The 23,144-nt window shown below is 37.8% G+C and overlaps 1 protein-coding gene across 1 annotated transcript in view; it reads left to right on the top strand.

The window, feature by feature from the left end:
* PTPRN2 (protein tyrosine phosphatase receptor type N2) overlaps window positions 1-23,144 on the top strand; it is a 629,378-nt gene that overhangs the window by 197,570 nt on the left and 408,664 nt on the right. The gene's annotated exons all lie outside the window — the stretch shown is intronic.

Here is a 23,144-nt window from a genome sequence, read left to right as displayed (position 1 = left end):
CCCATGTTAAATAAAATGTCACTATTATGGAGGATTAATCTATTTCTATCTATTGTGCCTACCATACTGTATTGCAATTATTTGAAATTTTTTGTTGATTCTTGTCTTTGTAGTCCAAATGGGTATAAACCTGTACTTTTCTCTTTTTTGTACAGAATTATTTTGTGTTCTCTCTATGCACATTGAATTGTGGAAAACGAGATTTTTGCTGAAAATCTTCTGATTTTAAGGACCATTTTTGATTCACAAATGGTATTTTCATACACAGCCTTCCTATTTCTACATAATTAAGCCTGTTGTTAGCTAGGCCTTGAAAAGAATGGCTTTGCATAATTTTTTTTACTCTTTTTAAAGTTTTTTATTCTTTATTTGGATAGAACGATGCTTTTCACTCCCAAAATAATAATGAGACCCAAGTAGGATTGTTTTAAATTAAATTCCTAAGGCATAGATGCTGGCTCAATTCTCATCCACAATTTTGTCAATAAATTGGAGATATACATATTCTAGCTGCCAGTAGAGAAACTTTCAGATGACTAATAGACTATTGGAATGGTGAATAGTAATTGAGAATTCTACGAGAGAATTTAGAATTGTTGCCAACTCGGGCCATTCAAAAAGCAAAAAAACCCCAATAATAAAGAGAATGGAGGCTGGCAGTTGTAATGAGGATATCTGTTCTGTTGAGAAAGGTGTCAAACCAGGCCAGAAGCTCACTGGGGCTTTTCTATGAGAGCTGGGGCAAAGAAGGCTAATGTGCATCATGGATACACAGATTAAAACAGTGATTTAGGGAGAGGGAAGTGATTTTGTCTGTATACGTTGTGTTAGGTAACTACCGGAATATCTTTTTCAGTTTTGTGTCCACATTTATTCAAATTATGTTGACAAACTGAAGAAGGTAAAAAAGATAGGCAAGAAAAATAATTTTAAGAGAATGCTTATAGTGAGGAATTTAGAGCTCCATCTGTTCTGCTCTTCTCGAGGAAAGAGAGACAATTTGTTTACAGCTCAGAAGGGCCGTAATGTGTTGAAAATATTGGTTACCTCTATGATCTAGTCGAAAAGAAAAGATTTGGCTGAAGTAGGCTGGAAGCTGAATCCGGATGAATTCAAATGGGAAAGTAGAAACAAATAAACAAAAATCAAAAGTAGTCTTAGTCACAGAATAATACTTCATGAAAAAGGAAAGTCAAGATGCCTTTTTTTTTTTTTTTTTTTTCAATGAGATGGTATCATTACTGCCAAACTTGGGAAATAAACAGTGCAAAAGATTAGTCTATGTTGACAGAATATCATCACCAGTAAATTTTGAGATGATATAGGCTCTAATTTTGAATCTCACAGTAATAAATTTATACAAGCAACCACCAGCATTGATAAATACTATCATTTATTGTTTTGTACAAGCAGTGTGGCAACAACCAGAGTGAGCAGCTTACTCCCTAGAACTGAAGCTTTGCTGGTCTCTTAAGCAGGATATGGCCTTCAAATGAGACCCCTTGGGAGAGATTGGAAAGGCTTTTATTGTCCTGGAAAGGTGCCTGTGTCCTTACAAGGCCAGTGCTCCAGCCTGTGTCCAACACTGCAGCTTCACCCAGGCAAGTTGGACAGGAATGGTCACTGCAGCACCTGCAGAATGCTGAGCTGGATTGCACTGGTGTCACTTTTAATGGACACATTACCTTATGGTGTGGTGTTCAGGAGTGCCTGCATCACCTCACAGTCCAAGGTCTGAACATGAACCTTTGCACAAGTCCAAACAGCCAGTCCTGTGCCCACTTGAAAATGCTCCGTGCAGGGGCTCGAGCAGCCAGAGCCTCTCACTATTTCCTGCTGTTTTTGGAAGGCTGGACTCAAAGAAATTAATGTTATCATTCACAGCTGAATTAACTTTTAAAATTTGGATTAAGTTGGAGAAATGCAAAAAGTATTAATTCTGTAAATAATGTGTTACAATTAGAAACCATCATTAATTAAAGACATTCACTTACAGAATGAGGTATTTTCTCTGTGGCACGTCCAGGCATTCTCTTTACTTACATTTTTATTACTCGCAATTACAATTTATTACTTTCCATAAAAATGATATTTTTCAGGCATACTACGTTAAATGAATGATTCGGTAATTTAAAACTGAGTATTTGTTATCCTTGGGAACTATGAAATAAATCGCATATTGTTGAATTTAAAATGCCAGTCTTGTGGATAAATCAGTCCCTGGGGGAGCCATGAGCAGCACTGTCACAAAGAGAGAAGAGGAGAGTTTGCAGGGTACAGATATTTACTTCTCTTATATTTATGGCTTGATAGTCAAAGAGGCTGAGCATTTGAAGATTCAGCTGAAGTGAATCGAGTTGAAGGTGCTTCCCAAAAATCTAATCTTCATATATATGTTCACAGTTGACTGGAGGGAAAGAAAAGTTAAAGCAGAGAAATATAGGCAGGAAAAAGACTCAGGCATGAGAGGAATCTGAGTCGTATGAAATTATATGTGGGCTACTCTTTCATGTCTTGAGAGATCAGAGAGATTCCCTCTTTTTGTCTGAGTGGAAAATTTCATGCAGGTTTTTGAGAGAAATGGTCTGCTGCTCTGGACCAAAGTCAGTGCTAGGGGCATGACTAGACGTCCCTGTTTGTGTGACTTTTACTCTTTATCAGGAGGGATAAGGAGGGGATCTAGATATTCCAGGGTCCTTGGGGGTGGCAGGCACTACATAAATGTAAGACTAGCAACACTGTCACTTCAACTACTCATTGCAAAGAGTGCCCTGCAATCTCAACCACTTTGCTGGTGATTCTGGGAGGTGGGTTAAATAGAGTGCAGGTGGCATGTGGAATAGGTTTGTTACATTCAGTGGAAAATGGATCAGTTTCTGTGTAATTCCTGTAAATTAATTTTGCCATCATTGTTTTTTTCCTCAAACTTTTGTACTAACCCAAAACAATATAAAGCAAATAGTTTATTGTTTTGCTTCGGTTAAAACCCAACAATCATGTATCATGTAGGCAAACACGAAGATGTTTTAGCATAAATGTACACAAGCTATTAATGTCTGGTGATCTAAACACTTGTGCAAGCACACACATATTGTCAATCTCTGTGTGGTTTCTCAGTTCAGAATCACACATTAAGGATTTTTACATTGATTTTTGAGGGAAAGAGGAAAGCTTAGGCTTTTGGCAAGAGCTGGGCATGTAACAAAACTAATAAGCTATGGGCCTGAATATGAAAACCAGCCTTGTGTCTCTACCTTTGTCTAGAAGAGGAAGAGAGAAGATTTTTATCATGTGTGGATACTGTCATCTCCTTTGTTGAAAAGAGAATAAATATCCTGGGTAAATTATTTTAAAAAAAAAGATTACTTCAGCTTTATCTAAAAAATGTACATTATTCCCTTTTCAAATTAGTCATTTCTGTTACGCATGGTGTCTCCTGCCATTCAATACCTTAATTGAAACTGTAATAATTGATGCCGCCTTTACAGATTTATTTCCTGTAGAAATAGTTTACACAGAGTCACAGATTCAGAAGATAAGAAAAGCATTCTGGTCATGGGCTTCTCTCCTCGAGTTGCTGTGATGATAAAAGTGATTTCCTGTTGAACAGGCAGCCCAGGACCGCAATCGCACGTGCAAAAAGCTCCTGATTTAGAGGGGAGCTTAGCACCCTGAACTCCACTTTAATTCAGTGGGAGCTTTAGCACCGATAAATTAAAGTCAGCTATGTGTTTGTACATATTTTATATGCTGCGTGGCAGGTTCTGATTACTTTCATTGTCAGCTAAACTCAAGCCTTCATACCCCTCCTCCCCCCCACTTACTAACTTTGTGGTGTTTCTTGTGCTTGTATAAATTATTAGAAAAACCCCACAACACCAATTCCCTTTCCCCCAAAGCTCCTGCTCTTCTTATTCTATAGATGTTTTAACCTCTGCTTTAATGGAAGCTATATCATAGGGCACAGAACATTGCTGGCAGTGGTTCAGCAGTGTTTATCAAGGATGCATCTGGCTTAGCCAAGTGGCACAGGTTTACTGTGTTGTGACCAAGCTCAGAAATTGCTTGGAGAGTAATGCCTGCTTGCCACAGTGCACATCTTGGAGGCACAGAAAATTCTTGAGACATCAGTGTTCATGATAATTAGGTTAAACAGTGTATGTGAGGCAATCAAGTGGTCATATGCATGAGTGAGCTGATATACAGAAGATATTATATTATTAACCACTGGAATATCCATGTCTGAATAAGAAAAATACTGGGACCGTTAACAAGCAGGAGCTGCACACCAGCAGTGTCATTATTACCCAGTACTGTATCATATTTCATGTGTGTTATACACAATAGTTGTGCATATTAAAAATAATATTTAAAAAACCCTCCTGAGACTGCAAATCAAGCGTTCAGAAGGTAGACAAATGTAATTCAGGCATTTCCTATCCTACCTTAATTAGCATCTTTCTGCTTATGTGTTACAGTGTATTGTCTGATTAGAGGATCACATACAATTTTTTTCCGTATAATCCCTGCATCATTTAGTGCAGGAGGAGACCTATTCTTTGGATCACCTGGGATCTGAAATAGCTCCATTTGCAAGCTGATAGTTTAAACTCCTAGCAACCCAGACATGCCTACATAACCAGCAAGCTTATCTAAGGTCTTCAGTCTCAGGGAATAAATTAACCCCTTCAATCCCAATAGCTAACCATGAAAAAAGAAGAGAAATCAAATTGGACATGATATTTACTTAAAACCACCGCAGTCTTGTATTGTTTTTGTATAATTTGAAGTGTAAATAATCTCTTAAATATTTAATGGCAGAAGGTTGTGAGCAATATGTTATAAATATTTTGCTGCCTATTTGTTTCTTTCTTTGAAAACAGTAATTTTTATTTTTTGATATGAAAAGAAATAATTCCATATTGAACTTGGATTGCTGCCTGGAATACAGGAGCACAACAGCCTTTCTATGAATGTGTTAAATCAAAGTGGAGTATATCCCTGAATTGAGATTTTTAATAGGAAATTTAAGTGGTTTTGAAGCCCTACTTACTGAGAACGCTGGAGGGAAGGAATGTGTTACTGTATCTACTTCTGAGCTGTATTTTGAGAGTCTGCATGAGTCGTCAAAGGTGCCTGTGTGAGATGTGACCTTTTCAGATCGTATTTATTATGTCTTCCCAAATACACACCGTAGCTGTACAGTGCCTGTCAACATTACATTTAGTGAAACTGGTTCTCTGAAGGGAAGAGTTCCTTTTTGATACCTAAATACTCCCTGTCTGAAGCTGGTCCTGAAAAAGGTAAACCCACCATGAAGAAAATTGTGAGAAGGAGAGAAAGAAATATGTTCGAACCTTTTTTTCCCTCTATTTCAAAATCCTCCCTCTGTTATCTCCCTCTTCTCTTTGTGATCTATTCTTTATATTTTACTTTGTCTTTGAGGACTTTTCAAATAAATGAAGTGCAAGCATCTGATCTCCAATAAAACACAGTGCATTTATATTATGTTGTTTATAGGCCATGTTGGGCACCCTTCTCCTTCCCAGAAGTGTCTCAGCTACAGCACCTGGCTGTTGCCAACTCTGTTGGTCATGGAAGAAGGTATTAAAACATATTCAGCCTTTCCAACACTTGGTGTCTCCTTCTAACTTACAAGCTCTAATCAAAGCCCCTAAGCTCTCACTGGGGCTGATGTCTACAGCAGGGATCAGAGCCACAGACAAGAAATAATGAAATGTATCTTAAACGTATTAGAAACATGGAAAATATTCTGTTGTCTAACCCAAGCCACCTGTTCAGTATGCCACTGTGTTTCTGCATCATGGGTGAAGACCCTTGTGGCCTACACTGGTTTGGTGAAACTTGTCTCAAAGGTGAAGTGGCACACTCAGCAACCTCTTTCTGCAATTTAAAAAATAACTGTCTAAATACAGGATATGGCATTCTGGGAAATGGGTAATTAGTATTGAATGGTTTTGATTCTGAACATGAACATTTTGGAAACCAGCTTTTAACAAATGTTGGTCGGTAGTGAGAAAACTTAGTTCATTTATCTGAATGCTTGGAAGGGTTCTATCAGACAGTCTGATTTGTGTCATTGCACTTCCTCAAATCTTGCAGTTAGGTCAGGCTTTCAAAATCTTCAACAAGTGTGCAGTTGGTCCTTTTGGTAATATGCTCTTCCTAAATCCCACTGTGAAAAGACTTGTCCTCAGTGGATCGCGTCTTGTCTCGAGCAACCTCATCCATCTTCCTGCCTTGTGCTGCTGCAGACAGGCTGGAACTGCTCTGAGCACTGCTGGACTCTGACCAAGGCCTTTGGGCAATCCCATAATGTTTCCAATAAATCATAATAAACTGGCCAGCTGCTCTTTCATGTCCCCTCGGTGCGCTGTATGTCTTGTTTGAAATGGGAGAAGGTCTTTTATAGATTGAGTATTTTGGCAGGGAAACAGAAAAAGCCTCCAGAGTCCTCAGGTAGCAAGCCAGGGTGATGGGAAAGCAGCTGGCAGGGATAAAGCTTGTGCATGGCTGGGGGAGCTACACAAGTGCTGGGGGAAGAAGGAATGATAGAAGACCACAAAGTCTTGTTCCGGTGATTGCAGAGCACATCCTCTTCAGTATGGGGCTAACATGAGGACCAGAGCTAACTTTCATTCTAAGTAATCCTTTTTTCCCTCCCCACAAGCAGTGCTTGTGAGTGAGGAAACAAATTTACTGGCTAAGATGTACCGCTTACTTGACTTTGGTCTTTTTATTTGTTTTCTATTCTTCCATGTAAGAGTGATAATTGAGCACCTGGAACATGCTTCATAGCCCTCATGGGTGTTCTTCAAGTGGGATGTTGGTGTAGATAAGTAAACAGGAGCATCTGTATCTTAAATGCTCTGTGAGCCTCACTGTTTTTCCTTTGCATGGGCTTCACACTTTTGTGGCTCCATAGGATGGAAACTAGATTACTTCTATTTTCTCAAGTGTGAATCAGCAGATAGTCCTATTCTTTGTCTCTCATCGAGCAACTGAAATAAACCAAAATGCATAAGGTTGAAGGTAAAAATTCTCTAACTTATTTTTTGTGTGTGTGTGTTCTGAATTTCTACAAAAAATTCTGCAGCTATATAATGTATAAATCATTATAAACAAGGCATGAAAGGAACTTCACTGTTTATACTATAACTTGCCTGCCCTTTAGCAGTGATGAAAACTGAAAATACCGGCGCATCTTGAATTCAAAGGAGGAAAAAAAATAGATGAGAGATCATAAAGGGGTAACACAGTTCAGCTAGACTCAGCGTTTGGAATATTAAGCAGATTTGACCCATGCTGAGAAGAGTCTGAAGAGCAAATTCTTCTCAGCACCATCTCTTATGTCAGGACCCTGATTAACAAAGACATTTAAATAATGTCACTGCACTTCATACAATTTGAGCCTATTTTCTCTTTTGTATAGCTTGTGAATGTAATCTTTTTTTTACTTGCCATATTTGACCTCTGTGTCCTAATAGTGGCAGGCAATGATACTTTGAATTATTCTGCTGAATATAAATGTAAGCTTCAAAACTAACAAAGCTTTTCTTCCTTCCCTGATGAAAGCACAATTTTGCAGTTGCTTTAAATATTATAGCTCAAAGTCTGCCGTTGTTAGTTCTACTGAGGATTTCTCAGTGAATTCATTAGAGGTGTCTGTTTTCATAGCCTGGCTTGTACAAATAAGAAGAAGGGATTTGCAAGTTCAGGGTGGATCTTGCTGTGCTTAAGCTGCAGCAGTGTTACATGTGTTGAATCTGGTGTAAGTTTCTAGTGAGGAATAATGCAAGCTGAACTCAGAATTCCATCATTAAGGGTTTTAGGTCTCTAAGACTAAGACAAAGGCCAAGTTTTGATATTCTTTAATTCACCTGTGTGAATTAGTATTTTCCAGGGAGTACACTAAATTGTGAAGGAACAATTCTGGAAACATAAAGGTAAGGAAAAGCCACGTGTTTTCCAGGCATGTGAAAATCATTTCAAGGGTCAGTGGCTTCCCAGTTGGAATTAACAGCATGGTAACAGAAGTAGGAAGAGGAGAAGGAAACTGCAGTTCCATTTTTTTGGTGTGTAATGCAGAGAACAATGATGTTCAGAGAATGCCACTAATGAAATAATGTTTCTAGAAATAAGGGCTTTTTCTCTTCATTACACAGATTTCTTAGTTTTGTTTTATCAACTCTCCTAATAAAATCTGTTTCTAGATGAAGAAAGGGTAGAGGAGAAATGAATAGACAAAACCTGTCTATTTCAAATTGTATCTAGAGATTTAGGACACAACAAACTTCCGATGATGATAATTTCAGCTTTTAAGTGGTTTTCTACATTTTTGTTTTAGAATAATGGAAATGAAATTACTGTTCATTTGATTAAAATGCCTGAAAATAGAAGTGGTTTTAGGGAGGAAAATCTTCCCTTACTGAGCATTTAACTCAGAGTTTGCCCAAAGCCTCTGTGCTGTGTTTCGAGGTAGCCTGAACTGTAAGGAATGACTGCCAACTGCCCAGATGGAAACTCTAAATCAGGCAGCAGGCAAATGTGGGATTGCCTTTGTAAAAAATATCATTTTTCAGTTGTTTAGCAGATTAGGAACCTGTCACATTTTATTGCTGTCATACAACCCTAAACATTTTTTAGGGACATACAGGGAGACCAGTGTGAAAAATATGACTTGAGTAAACACATTCTTATGTAATAGGAAATTGTATCAGATTTAGATTTCATAGCAATCCATACCATGAACAGGTTGTGTTTCTTCCCTCCCATTCCATTCTAACCCCTTATTTCATTGCACTTAGGGAACATTAAATATTTCCCCAAATTCTTCCAAGTCAAGGCTGTCAGTTACAGTTGTATGGAGTCAGTGCCTCAGACTGGGAAGGAGTTTCTAGAGAATCATTTTCTTCTTCCAACAGGTTCTCGCTTCACTGTTACATAGCCAAAGAGAGCTGATGAAAGGGCAGCTTTCCAGCATCTTGACACCTGGCTTTCAGTAATTTTCAAACAGGGAGCTGGAATATTTCTTTTTATCAGTTGAGGTATCTTGAGGGTTGATGGATGAAATGAAAGACTCTTTGCATTACACATTTGAAAACTTTGCACAATGTGTGATGCTTTTGCCAATATTTAGTGGCTGCCATGTAATCCATCTCTCCTGTTAAGATCCAAAATATCCTGCTGTTCTTGCATTAAGACAGCTATTTAACAAAGCATACAGGAATTAGAGAAAAAGAAGCGGTGTGTACTCTAGGCATTTTTTATAAGCTTTACAAATCTCTGTGTGCAGATATCAAATGCAAATCAAAATTGTAAAAGCAATGGGCTTATCTTTTATTTAGAATAAAACAATGCATTGCTGTAATAATCATATTTTCTAAAGTCTCGTGTAGCCCAAGAAACCTTTTCATACCTACTACAACATAACCATCCCCAGGGATGTTACTGAATAGGGTAAAATTGCTGACAGGTTATTTATCCTTTTTTGGGGGTGCGGAGAGGGAATGTGCTTTGTTTAACTTGGAAGTAAAAAGTGGCAAAGTATCTCATAATCTTTTTGTTCTTCATTTTCCTGGATGTGTGCTGGAGAAGTCATTTTTGCTCATCATCACCATCCAGGCTGTGTGTTGTTTCCTATTGAACTACTGCCATTTCAAAGCCAGTTTTCCATTCTGAAGCAATTAGGAGACTGACAGCCCCAAAAGATGGAGGCTGTTTTGTTTTTTTTAAAACTCTGATGACTTCTACCAATAAGCAGAAAGGCTTGATTGGAACCAATCTTTTTTCCTATTTCACTCTGTATTTTATCAATTAATATTGCCCCAAGATCTCATCTATCATTGCAGTGTCATTTCTATGACAAGCTCTGCCAATTATTTTCTGTTTAATTAAGACATTCGGCATCATTTAGGAGTGAAACAAATGTAGGTTTTGCTAAAAAAGAGAAGAGATGCTGGTTCTGGCTAGTGAGGGAGGTGCCCTGAAGATAGCTGTGGGTCAAGTCAGGAGAATCACATATCCAGTTTCTCCTCAGAAGAAAAGATTCTTATGAAAGGAGGGAGACTCTGTGTGGCTGGAGGGTATAAGGTGCTGTGGGGATTATAGCTCCGAAGGAGAGAGGCTTTTCTCTGCTGGATCTCCATGGATTCTCTTCATCTGGTCTCTTTCCTTGCCCTGTGCTGACAGCATTTCTCCTCAGGGAAATTCCCCCAACTCTGAGAAACCCACCGTGGGCAAAAAGATGATATAGTTGCAGCTCTGCCACAGAAACATGTCATTAGCCTAAGCCAGCTGACATGCTCTTGAAGAATGCTATTTGCTGTATAATTTAGAGCCCTGACTAGACTACCCCATACCCTTTTAAACCATTGCTGTTACAGAACCAGATGGAAAACGAGGATGCTGCAGTGCTTTCCTTGGAAAAGCATTTGGGTTGTGCCATGTCAGGCATGACAGCAAATCTGGACTGTGCTGCTAACAGAGCAGCTCCACTCTTTGGAGATGGGCATCCCACTGACACTGAGCAGACTGTTCCACAATTCTCTGGCAGCATGCAAGGAGTTAGAGGACACAGAACATTTTTTTACTGTATTGCTCAGTTTTTGCATTTTGTTTCTCTTGGAAGATAAAGTAAAAAAAAAAAAAAAAAAATCAGAATTATCATTCAGAAAATGAAGGATACATACTTAGGAAACACAAATATGCAACACATAGCATTGCCTAATGTTATGCCAGGATAATTTCTCCATTTTATTTAGAATTAGATATTATAAGTCTATATTTGGATTCTTAGTTTATATATATTTATTTCAAGAGGTGTCTAATGAGGTACTAAAGCCACACCAAAATGAGCTGATTGTTTTTGGGTAGTGTATAGATGACCACTGCAAAATATTCCAATGCAGAATGGAAAGAGGGTAATGGGCTTTAAGTAGTCTATTTCACAGAGCTTACAATGAAAATCTTAAAAAACCACAGACAGGCTTTCTTGTTCATATTGAACTTTTGCATTTAGAGTAACTTCTTTTTTCCTCAGTGCCTCTGGTGCATTGCAAGTGCATTTATGTTGCGTGAGTTTCTGAACTGGTTTTTAGAATTTGGACTCAGATCCAAACACATGAATTCTTCAAGGGCAAAGGCAGCATCACTTGTCATTGACTCTGCCAAGCATTTAAGAAGAAGTGACATTTACCAGGGCTTGTTTTCTAGATTTATAAATGCAATATAGATTTGGCAAGAATATCTGCTTCACTAAATGTTGTGCTGTAGCATGTAAGCATGGGCTTTACCACCAGCAGATTCACAAGCACTGTGTTATCCAAGTAAAAATAAATATTCAATAAACAATTTATTAGGGATGTGAGCTCACTTCTGCTTCATTCCACTTGGAAAGGCTTGAAATCTGGTGCCTACATAGTGTTATTAAGGACACAATGAAATGAAGACAAATTAATTGTGGGTCTGTCCAAACTATGTCAGGGAAACTTTCCCTGGCCAACAAAAATGGTGCTGAGTGTAGTAGGAGAAGGGATGTATCCAGGCTGTATACATGAGGGTGATTTGTATAATAGCTAGGGATGACTGAATCCTAAACACTTGCCTAGAAGCAAATTCTTTCCTGAACCTGACTTCTGTTTTTATGAAAAATTCCTTGCATTCTTCAAGGCTGCTTGAAGAGCTTGCACTAAAAGTAAATTTTACAAAGTAAGTTTTACTAAAAGTAAACTTTACAGGATTTACAACCATTATGATCACAATTTGGACTACCAGATCTGTTGATATGGCATTAATGTGAATGATAACAAGAATAATAAAAAAATCACTTTCTGCTTCCTGTTACTGTTATCAATGTAAGGCCATAACGTGGAAAGAGTGGGAGAGAGTCTAGTTGAGATTTTCAGAACATTATTTGCACAAGTTCCCATACAGGAGTGTTTCCTTGCACCCATTCATCCAACCACTTCTGGCAAATCCCCACACCATCCAAAGCTACACCAAAACAGGGGCAGGACCTGTTCTGGGCAGCACTTCCAGCTAAACTTCTGTACTGATGGAGATAAGAGTTTTTTGGAGCATGTTTATCCGCACAGCATAACTTGCTCGGTCTCTGGGAAATAAATTCTGTGTCAGGCACTGCTGGGAGAACCCTGGGTGACATCTGAGTGTGCAGGAGAGGAGCTCTAGGAACAGGGACACCTGGGGAGTGCATCATGCCTTGCACTGCTGGTGCCTGCACAGTTGTAATCTGATGTGGTTGCACGATCTTATTTGGCCTCAGTTGTAATGGGGATCACAAAAAACCAAAATAAAACAAAAAACAAAAACCACCCCAAAACCCCCAAAAAACCAAATCCAAGCCATTAAATCCACAAAGTATATGAGCATCACTAGTCAGCTGAACAGATACTTTTACTAAATACAGAATAGCTGTGAAAAAGACTTAATTGTCTTTTTTATGACATATCAACATGAATAGGAATATCTTTGCTATAATCTTGGAAATCTTGACCAATTCTAATGTACTTTCAAGCAAGCAGGTTGATCAAAAATTATCCTTCTGAGTAACACTGGATATATTTGGCTTCTAAAAATGTCATAGATTTAAGGGCACAGCTGTGTACTGCATAAAGTAAAATGAACCAGACCTGACTCACTGCTAAATATAATGTAAAGTACAAAAGCTCGTTCTTATCTGGATGTCGAGACAGACATGTTCAGTTTATATGTTTGAACCTCTGGCATTTGGCTGAGAAGTAATTGAGAGAAGGAAATATTTTCTTTAATGTCATATAATGCATGTGAAGTAAAATCTATAAATACAGTTCATCTTTATATATAGACATAGAGAAAAATGGTAAGAATAGCAAATTAGCAATAAATCATTGAACTGGCAATGCCTCATGTTTCTCTTTTATTTGTCATTGTAAATAAAACAAGTTAATCCTAGTTTCCTCCTTTCAACAAACAGTCCTGAAGAGTAAAATAAAATTATTTTTTCTCTAGATGAAGTAATTTTTTTTTTCTTTCTGAAACTGTGAACACTGTGTGCAATTCATTCATTGCTCTTTCTTCTCTAAGATTTGTGCCTTTTGGGACCATGATAGCAAGCATTTTGTAGGTAGATTGTTTTACTGAGCTACAGATTTGGACAACTGAACCAGAAGCATTTTGGAGATAGAAGAGGGTAGTTCTTTGTCAATTTATTCTGATATTTGGAACAGCCATGGACGTGTGTATGGAACTCTTGGACACCTCAGCTCTTGGTTACGTTTACAGACAGAGTTGCTTATAATTTCTCTACTAAGAAACTTGGTCAGTGACACAGAGATCTTAATTTAAATAACAAAGTACTTGTAAAAATTGTGCGAGATTCTGGCTTTTGAACTTTATGTCTTTTGTTGTGAATTAGCTTAAACTGCTCTCAGAGCAATCAGATTGATTGCTGCAGCTTCCATCTATCAAGACTGTTATAACATGGGGGGAGCTTTGCTGTTAATTAAAGCTACCTTACATTTTCCAGTATTATTTATATGTCTGTTGGAGTAGTTTATAGATGAACAGAATAATCAATGCTCCCTTCTTTTTGCATTTTATGCCTCCCTTAAAAAAGAATTAATATGCAGGTTTTGTTTTCTTAACATGGGAGAAAAATGCATGTGACATTTAACCAGGATACCCCGAGGATGTGGAAAATAAGGCACATGACTGTTCCACCACATCAAAAGTATGGTAATAGGTAGCAGTCGATTATCTAGAAATATATCACCATTTCTTAAAGCTGGGAGCCACTGATCAGAAGACTTATCCTCTGTAACAATGCTAACAGTGAGACGTAAGAGCTTCACCACCAGTATTTTTGTAATGCTAACATCATTGCTGCTTCACTTCAGTGTTGCTTTAATGCAGCTTTGCTGCTTTTCACAGCATTCAGAGCTGCTGATGAACAAATTTCTAGAATAAATGGTGGTTTTGAAAATACATCGAATTCCTTGATATTAGTTACTAGTCCTTAAATAGCAAAAATACACTGAACATAAGAAAAAAATCCAAGTACCTGCCACTTAGTTTGTGCCGCATTGGAGTAATTCCTGGTGAATTCTGTTTTTGCCACTGCTCCTTGTTTATGCCAGCCCAGTTCTATATTTCAGTGCCTCAGGAAATGCAGCACAACTTTAACCCCTGAAATGATGTCTTGTTATGTCTGTGATGCAGAAAGAGAAATGAGCCACAGGGTTGGTGTTGCACTAAAGTGCAAGGGCAGAGGAGGCATGAGTGCTTCTCGTTCACCCTCCTGGGGCTCCCCACCCTGTGGCTCAGCCTGCAGATCCAGGCTACACCTCAAACCATGGTCTGTGCCCAGAGAAAGTTCTCTGAGTTCACAGTGAGCACACAATTAGTGTTAGACCTCAGTGGCACAAAATTAGTGGAGCTTTTATTTTAGAATATTTGGATTTTAGCTGAGCATAAAACTCACCAAGATAAAATTTCTCCCAGGACTGATAGGAATTTTATATCCCCTCTCTATGTTTTATTTCAGTGTTATGTCACTGTTTCAGTTTTGGAGGCATTTTGTTAATGTCAGAGTAAATTACATCTGAACCTAGCCGCTCTTTAGAGTTAGGAGCAAAAAACTAATGAAGTTTCTTGAATAAAGTGATGTGCTATGACTAGAAGCCAACAGAAAGTGTCCTCATAAAGACTCAGATTTTAGGGGTTTTAAGTTTATATCTGATGAACTCGCTCCAGCTCTTCTAGTGCAAATATTTTAATTCATTAACTATCTTTTTTAAAAACCAATTTAGATATTTAAAAAAACCCCTTTTTTAGTAGCCTTGTGGTATGTTGTGGTAAAACTGAGTCACAGCTTTATCATGGCATATTTTAAGTGTTCAGAGAGACCAACCCCAGAAAGCAGTAAAGAAACAATAGTGTGTTACAGCTGACAAAGCATCCGTGTGAATCCATGAATCAGCACTCTATGAATTGTCTAAAATGTTATTAAAGCTTACTGAGGTATTAACTGCGTGAAAAAAGGGAGGGAAAATGAATACCATGTTGGAAATCATGTCAGTCAGAGATTCCCTCATGAAATCCTTTTCATTCTTGGCTAAAATACATCAAATTATAGAAATTTTACCCATGGACACCAGCTTAATACATGGGCAGACACTGTACCTTGCCTTTCAACTGGTACAGTAGTTTTTTAATTGGAATTGAGTTGTAAATTAGAGCCCCAAGATGCAAAGACTAAGAAGACTTTAATTAAAAACTTATCTGTCATTCAATATACAGTAATTGCACCCTCCATTGCAGTTGGTTAGAGGGTCAATATCCAAAAATTTTATGTGCACAAGAAAATTTAAAAAAAAGATAATTCAAGTACTCCTCCAGCTGAAAATGCCTTTCAGGGTCACACAAATTCAGTGTGTGTATTTTCTCTGCATGGGGTGAATTCAAAATGAAACCTGAGGAGCTCTAATCAGATTTTGGGGGAACAGCAGGACCTGCAGATTGTTCATCTTTGCTGCAGGCAAACTGACTTGGCTAATGCAGTTCCCTGGAAAACTCTGAGCTTTCAGCCACCAAGATCCCCACAAGGTTCCTGAGGGAACCCTCTCTTCTGCAGCTGTTGGGCTTTTATTAATAATAATAGTAACAATAACAATTATTGTTATTGTTATTGCTGTGGAAAGAGACTCTGCAAATGCATGCAATATATAATCTCTCCCAGGAGGAATTCGAAATCTCAGAGAAATGGCTTAAAAGTGGAAAATGGAAGATATGGTTCTGCACAAACTGTGTAGAGTTTCTCCCAATCCTTTAGAATTAACAAATTACCTTTTACACGCTTTAATTTGTATTTGTCATAGTGCAGCACAGTGTGATGAGTAGCAGACCTAAGGCCCTTCCTAGGGTAAGGGTTTCAGGAATTTCGAGGTTCCTGGTGGGGTAGACTGGGACTGTCCTGGAGAAGCCTTTGCTCTGGCTCACTATAACCCTCCCTCCATGCTGCTGGTGCGTTGTCTGTGCTTTGGTCAGGGGGAATTTTGTTCAGGACCAAAGGTGGAGGTGCCCTTGCAGCTGCAGCTCTCGCTGTCCAGCCTGGGGTGGCACCCCTGGGTATTGGCTTTGCATGTGCAGCTGAGAGCTCTGCTCTGACAGCCGAAAATTGATTTTTCACAAACATCAATGAGACTCCAACAGTTGCATAGAACAGGGGTGAGAGCCACTATGTGGAGCTGAAAGAACAGTTCTGCTCATAAGCATTTAAAAATACATGAAGAACTGTAGGTCTGAGATGAATTTGCCAGAGTAAGTGTAACCTGTATATCCACCTAATTTTCTGTACTGATTTAGGGGCTGGCAGATTTTCAACCAATTCTACCTTGTTACAGGTGATGCTTTGATTTCCAGACTGAAGACACTTCAGAAGTCCTTTCCCAGCAACTATATTTTTTGTGACAATAAGGCTGTCATATTACTGATAGCATGAAATGAATTGGAAAAAATAAAATGAGAAGGAAAACCGGCTGATTTTAAATGCATTGTTAACTACTATTTGGACAAAATCTCCATTCTTAGCATTGTACAGTCTGGCATTAAAACCAATTTCTGCATGCTTAAAGAGATCCTGAGTTAAAAACTTTGAGTTTAAATGAAAGTGTAGACTGGTGTAAGACATCTTGGGATGAAATAATAAGATAGAAAAGGAAAGGGAAAGGAACAGAAAAATGAAAGTAATCTTGACAGAAAGAAAATAATCATCAATTTGTGTTCTAAAAGGAGAGGATGAATGTATTAAAGAGCTGTTTTGTAGCATGGAACTAACATTAGACCTTTCTGGGTTAAATTTGGAATAGTTAGATGCATCTTTGTGTGATTGCCAGCTACTGCATTTGGGTTTAAAGTGCAGCGAAACAAGCAAAAGTAGTCCCATCTTTATTTTAGTGTCGCTATTCTGAGTGCGTGTGAATATTTCCTCATGTTCATGAAAACTCCTTGGGCTGACAGCACAGAGGAAATGTCTGTGCATAGTCGAGGGACAGAAGGAAATGGAGGACTAGGAGGTGCACTTTTACTCACCATGTATTAGAGTTCATTTTTTTTTCAATAAATATGTCACAGCCTAGAGAGGGCAGAAAGATATTCAAGTTAAAGATGGGATTGGGCATGAGTTAAATTAAAGTCGAACATTATTTTAAATTTTGGGTAGAGGGTCAACAGTTTGTGGGAAGGTTTATATGACATGGTGAATAGCATTGGATTCATCTCAAGGATTTGGGAATTGTGTATCTATTCTGCTATAGTTTTCAGAAAGTAACCTGCTCCATGTGGAAGTCTGGAGATATATTTTGCATTATCATATCAGCTCCAGTGGCAGGAAAGTCTTATGAAGCACTTAGAAACTTTCTCTTGTAGAAACCCAATTATTTGTAGCTCTCTGCGAGAACTGAAATAAAGGTAAGGAAACATTACATACTGAGTCCTGTGAGAGCATTTTATAATCTCCTTGGCAAATGAAGCACTCATTTGGCTTTTTCAAATAATAGAAAAATTTCAAAAACTGAAGAGAAAAGCCTTCCCTCTACCTTCTGGGATAGTTACTTAGAGTAAATTAAAATCAGGACTGTAAGCAGATCATGGTTGTAATTTAATTCTGTAGAGATTATCACTTTTATGTATAATAAAACAATATATGAGAAATTGAAGCCGTAATCCTTAGGCAGCCCTTTCATCTGTTCAATGAAACCGAAGCTCTTTGCCTGTGAGTGAATTGCTGCTGCATGCAGCAAATGAAATTCTTCCGTATTAGAAAGGTCTCACTAGAAACTCCAAAAGAAGGCAACAAAGTCACCAATGCATACCTGGTACCTGGCAGTAGAAAAGGGAATGAAACAGAAAAGCTCCAGAGGACTTTCAGGAGATGACCACAGCTCCAGCTGAAATTGAATGGACAAAAATGGTGATAACTGCTTATAACCTCCAGTCATTTCTTCAAATAAATTCTGAACCAGATTTTCTTGTCTTCTAGAAGGCAAGCACAAAGGTAGACCAGAGGAAAAAAAAATCAGTTAAAGTAAGTTTTTGTGGAAGTGTAATACAAAGTGTTTTGGCAGACTTTCTTCCAATTTTGTGGAAAACATCTTAGTCAAAATTTTCACTAAAAATGAATATTCCAATACAAAGAAATGGGGAAATTAAAAGGCTGTGGTTTAAGAGTGGGTTTTAACTTCTCTGTCTCTATTTTTGCCATTAACTTGTCATTTCAAGTTGTATTGCAAAATTGCTTTTGGATGAAGTTTTATTTTAAGAGAAAACATCAGGATTTTATCTTTTGGCTGCAATCTTAGGTAGGAAACACAGCAATAGCAATTGAAAGGTCTAATTTTGTTATACACAGCAACCTCAGCATTAAAGCTGCAATTTTGACTTAGCCAGAGCTGAAATATATGGACATTATTGGGTACGTCCTTGAGCTCTGAAAAGGGAAGTCTGGAATGAGAACAAGAGCAGCTCCTCTGGAGAATGTGGAAAGGCAGCCTGCAGAAAGGCATGTCTATACCTTACGTTGACCTGTCTGTTGTGAAAGTAGCAAAGAAAGCAAATCATCCCCCAATTCTGCAGACATTCTGACAGCTGAAGTAGGCATTAACAATTTGCAACACATGGCATGGGGCATGAAAGTCTCTGAGCTCTACAGATGAGAGTTTCCTGGCTGAAATGAAGTACCAGTTGAAGGTAGCTCAGAGAAAAAAAAATATTTTTAATCTACCATATAGGGACAAAATGCCTAACATTACCAAAAACTGGAGAAAAAATAATGTCACAGCTCAGAAATGTTGCCTATCCTGGCTTTAATTCTGAACAATTCTGAGGGGTTTGGACCTTTATAAAGTGGGTTTTCCTGACATAGAAGGATCAAGTTTTTAGTATAGAGGTTTCTACAAATTTAGAATAATCTCCTGTAATTTTCAATGAACTTGGTATGTAAAAATAATTTTGTTGATAATATATTGATGCAGAACTAATAATTTTAGATTTTGATTGGCACAAGAACTAGAAGTCAGAGAAAGGTTCTGCTGGACTTCCCTGCAGAGCCCAATTCAGCCTCAGGCATCCTGGTCTGGAAAAGGGTCAGGAACAGCAGCAGGAAGATTTGTACAGCCAAATCGCTGGGCAATGAGAACTGTTGCTTCTTTAAATTACTTACATTGACCTCTTCTGATTTACACCAGAACCCCTCCAAAATGTTAAAAAGCTTCTGTTTTACTTTCTTAGGCCTTCAGAGGGAGAGAAATTGATTTGTATGAGTAAGTGTGAACTAGAATAAGTTTAGACAGAGAAATAGCAGGTAAATGTTTTCAAAAGCTCATGTTGTAATTTGCATGCATTAAAGATGTGGTCAGATATATTTGGAGAGACATCAAGTTTCTCTAAGATAGAAAACAGAGTCAAAACCACACGAAAGAATGCAATTGCTTAGAAAAATTCATCAGCTGAGAGAAGGAAGTACATATTTGAATTTTGAGCATTTTTCAGTAATCCTCTGTAATTGCTATAGCAGGAAAGGCAATTAAGCAGGCTAAGTGACATTTTATGTTGAATTTGAAAATAATTTTTATTTTAATTCTGTAGGCAGAAGTTAACATCTTCACTACTGCGAAACTGCTTTTTTCACTATTTAAACTGCTTGCTTTTGATTTGATTTCAGCTAATAATTCTTATGATTTTTATGTCTGCTGACATAGCCATTTCTAAGTGTTAAATATAATGAGGACCTAAGCAATTTTATTGTTTTTGTAGTTGTGGGTAATAATAATAGACTGTGATGTGGAAATAAATTATGTGGGGAGATACCTGATGATATGGAAGACTGTGTCATATCCAGACGACCTCCATTAGATTTTACCTTCCAGTTGGGTTTGATAACGGTATTAATGTCTTGTCCTCACTGTCTTTATACTGGCATACATTTAGGTTACAGAGGTTTGATTAAATTAAAAAACAGTCAAACATTGGGCTGATACCAATGAAAGGTTCTACTTCTATTGGGAAAACTTTACCAATGGCTGTTTTTCGTGGGGTCTCACTACTATCAATGACCTTCAACCGAGAGCAGTCTTGTGTCTGCTGTTGTCGCAGCGTTTGCGTCATTTCAGCATCCTCCAGACTCCTTCTCTTCCCATGTCATTGTCCCTCTGTGGGAATTTGGGCTGGGAGAGCCCCGGGGGGGATGGTTAATCAGGGCCTGGGCGTCCCCCAGCCGCTCCCCATTAGTGACATGGAAGTAATGGGAGCACAGGAGCTCTGCTGTGATCGTGCTCAGCCGCTGGACACAAATCGCAATAATTGGGTGGCCAGGCCGGGGCTGGCGCGAGGTGTGACGGCACGGACAAAGGGAATGGGAAATGGCCACGCGGCGTCATGTGCTCCTGCTCAACCCCAACTCTGATGGCAGCTGTCAGCCTGGCATTATGGCTCTTGAATGTGCTGTTTTATTCAGCTCAGTGTGGGGGAGATTTTTTTTCTTTTCTTTTTTTTTTTTTGAAACTGAAACAATGCTGGGAAATGATTGGCATGAGGTTAACTTTAGGCAAGCTGCAACTCCTGAGATCATTGTATAAGAGACAGCAATATTAAATTACTGACAGGGGGATTTTTGAATTAGTTAAAATTTGTGTTTCTCATTCATGTCTTGTTCTAACACTGAAGTGACTTAGAAGCACTGGAGACACAGCTGAGAGGGCATATTCCCTTAACTCTAGTTATTTCTAGCTCAATAACAAGTATTCTGTTTTTCTTTCATCTATTTACACTTTTTTACTACCACAGTTACATTTTTTAAAGTATTAAGGATGATAAGGCATCTTTACTGGTTTGAAATGCATTAGGAAAAGATGTTAAAATAGTGCAGCAGGAGAAAAAGAAATACATTGAAGATAACAACAGACATACCATTCTCTTGACCAATGAGAACATGCATCACAGGTTTCATTTGCTCTTTTGCTGAAAACATTGGGGTTTGTAGGCACAAAACTCTGTATTGCTCAGGATTCAAAGAGGCTAATTTCTCATCTGTATGCATGGACGAACACTTCTTAGTTTAATTTGTAAAAAGCTCTTCAGATTAATTCAATGTATCTTTCTTCAAAGTTTATGTTATTTATTGTGTATTCTTAGGCTTTAACCGGATTGGTATTGGTTTAGAGCTAGAGAGTGAAACTGTAGTAATTTTGGATTCATAGTTCATAAATTAGTAGTTTTAAGGCTATGCTAATGATTTTACTATAGATTTTTGCTGAATTTTTTATGTTGTACATTCTCCTAAATTGAAAGTTATCTTAGTTTTTTCTCCTTCATGAGATTATAAAAGAAGCAGAAATATGTAGTGCTAGACAACAGAAAAGTAAAGTTGAACATATATACATACATATATATAAATAAATAGGTATGAAATATAGCTCAACTTTGTTTTAAAAATCTTTTTAATTACACTGCATCAAAGTAATCATAGGTGCATGATGAGTCATTTTTGTGTATTCACATAAAAACATGTCCTGAGCAGCTTTAGATTTAGATTTTTAAATCTATTTGAATCCATCTTCTTACATGGCATCTTTGAAAAGGTGATATTTGCATTTGAAAAGGATGAATCAGAAATAAAACCAGATTAAACAGAGACAGATATTCTTTCCCCTCCTAAGTGTCTGGAGTCATTTACTGTAGCCATTATTATCCAGTATGGCTTCAGATGAAGTGTTTCCTCAATAAACTTGAGTAACATTTTTGTTTAAGGAAAGGAGAAAGAAGGATTACAAAGAAAGCTTTTTTTGTTTGTTAAAGCCTTCATGCATACTTATATTGGTACCATTTTTTTTTTTTATTTTAATTTTCACTAATGAAAAAAAAGTTTGGCATGCAGTCCACCTAAATCTTGTCCAAATCGGGCCCTTCTTTCCCCTTCCCCGAAATATTTTCTAAGTCAAGACAACAGCATAGTTTTAATTCTTCCTAGCCCTGTCTAAACATATACTGAACTTAAGTATCTCCCCTCTAGGAAAAAAAAAATTGATAAATATTAAATTAATTTTTACTTCTGCATGCTCAGAATTATCTCCTTTGGCAGAACTGAGAAATGTCGTATTTAGGATTCTTTTTTAATTCTAGAATTTAGATAAATAATTCTGCTTGGATACAGTGGAAAAATCTGAAGAGCCCAATGGATAAAGCACCCATCTAGGTAATGAAGTGGCCAAGTTCTGAGTTCTACTGAGGCTGAGGATGCTTTATCTCCATCCTAAAGGTCTGCCTACACCAAAACACCTCATGTTGACTCCACATGGTGTGGAAGTTTATAATTTGTATGTAAAAATAGGGACCGAACCTGAAATCCTCCTTCCAAGTTCTAGCAACTTCCCTTCCTGGTTCTAACAACCTAATCTGACTGCCTGCATCTGGTGCTGGAGAGGATTTTTCTTTAGGTGGTTTCTTACAGGAAGATATTATCAGGGCAACCATATCTATGAATTCTATCAATGTTCATTGAGAGATTCGTGGTGTTTGGCTGCACAGGGCATAACAGCAGAAATTCTCTTCAGTTGTGTCATATTTAGTTATTAGATATTAATAGATAATTGCACCGGCAAATTCTATGATCTGAAGCGTTACTGTAACGTAAAATCTACAAATCAATTAACAGCAGGTAACAATTTTGTTTGGGATGATACCATTATTTAGGTATAATTGCCATGAGATTGGAAGTGCAAGTACCTAACCAGCAGTCACTGTCATTTGCTCACAGAGTTGCGCTCCCCCCTTGTTTAAATGTTCTCTGTCACAACATTTAAATATATCTTAAATTGACCTCCACATGTGTTATACTAAAACTTGCAATATTAGCTCCTTTGTTCTAAACCTTAATGTTTCCTGGGGAATACAGAGGGGCAGTGTGTTGTGAATGGGGAGGAAATGAAGCAACCTTTCAACAGACACCAGCTAGTGGCTTAATTTCCATAGCTGTCCAAAATAACCCCTTTTTATCTATTAAAACTGGCTTGCAACTAGCTAAGATTCTGCTAAGACCAAAGGCTTTCAAAGAGTCCTCGTGTGATTTACTA

Source organism: Sylvia atricapilla, chromosome 1 (assembly GCF_009819655.1).
Source record: "Sylvia atricapilla isolate bSylAtr1 chromosome 1, bSylAtr1.pri, whole genome shotgun sequence".
Taxonomy (NCBI): Eukaryota; Metazoa; Chordata; class Aves; order Passeriformes; family Sylviidae; genus Sylvia; species Sylvia atricapilla.
Note: the sequence above shows the minus strand (reverse complement) of the source record. Positions and strands in the feature narration are given on the sequence as shown.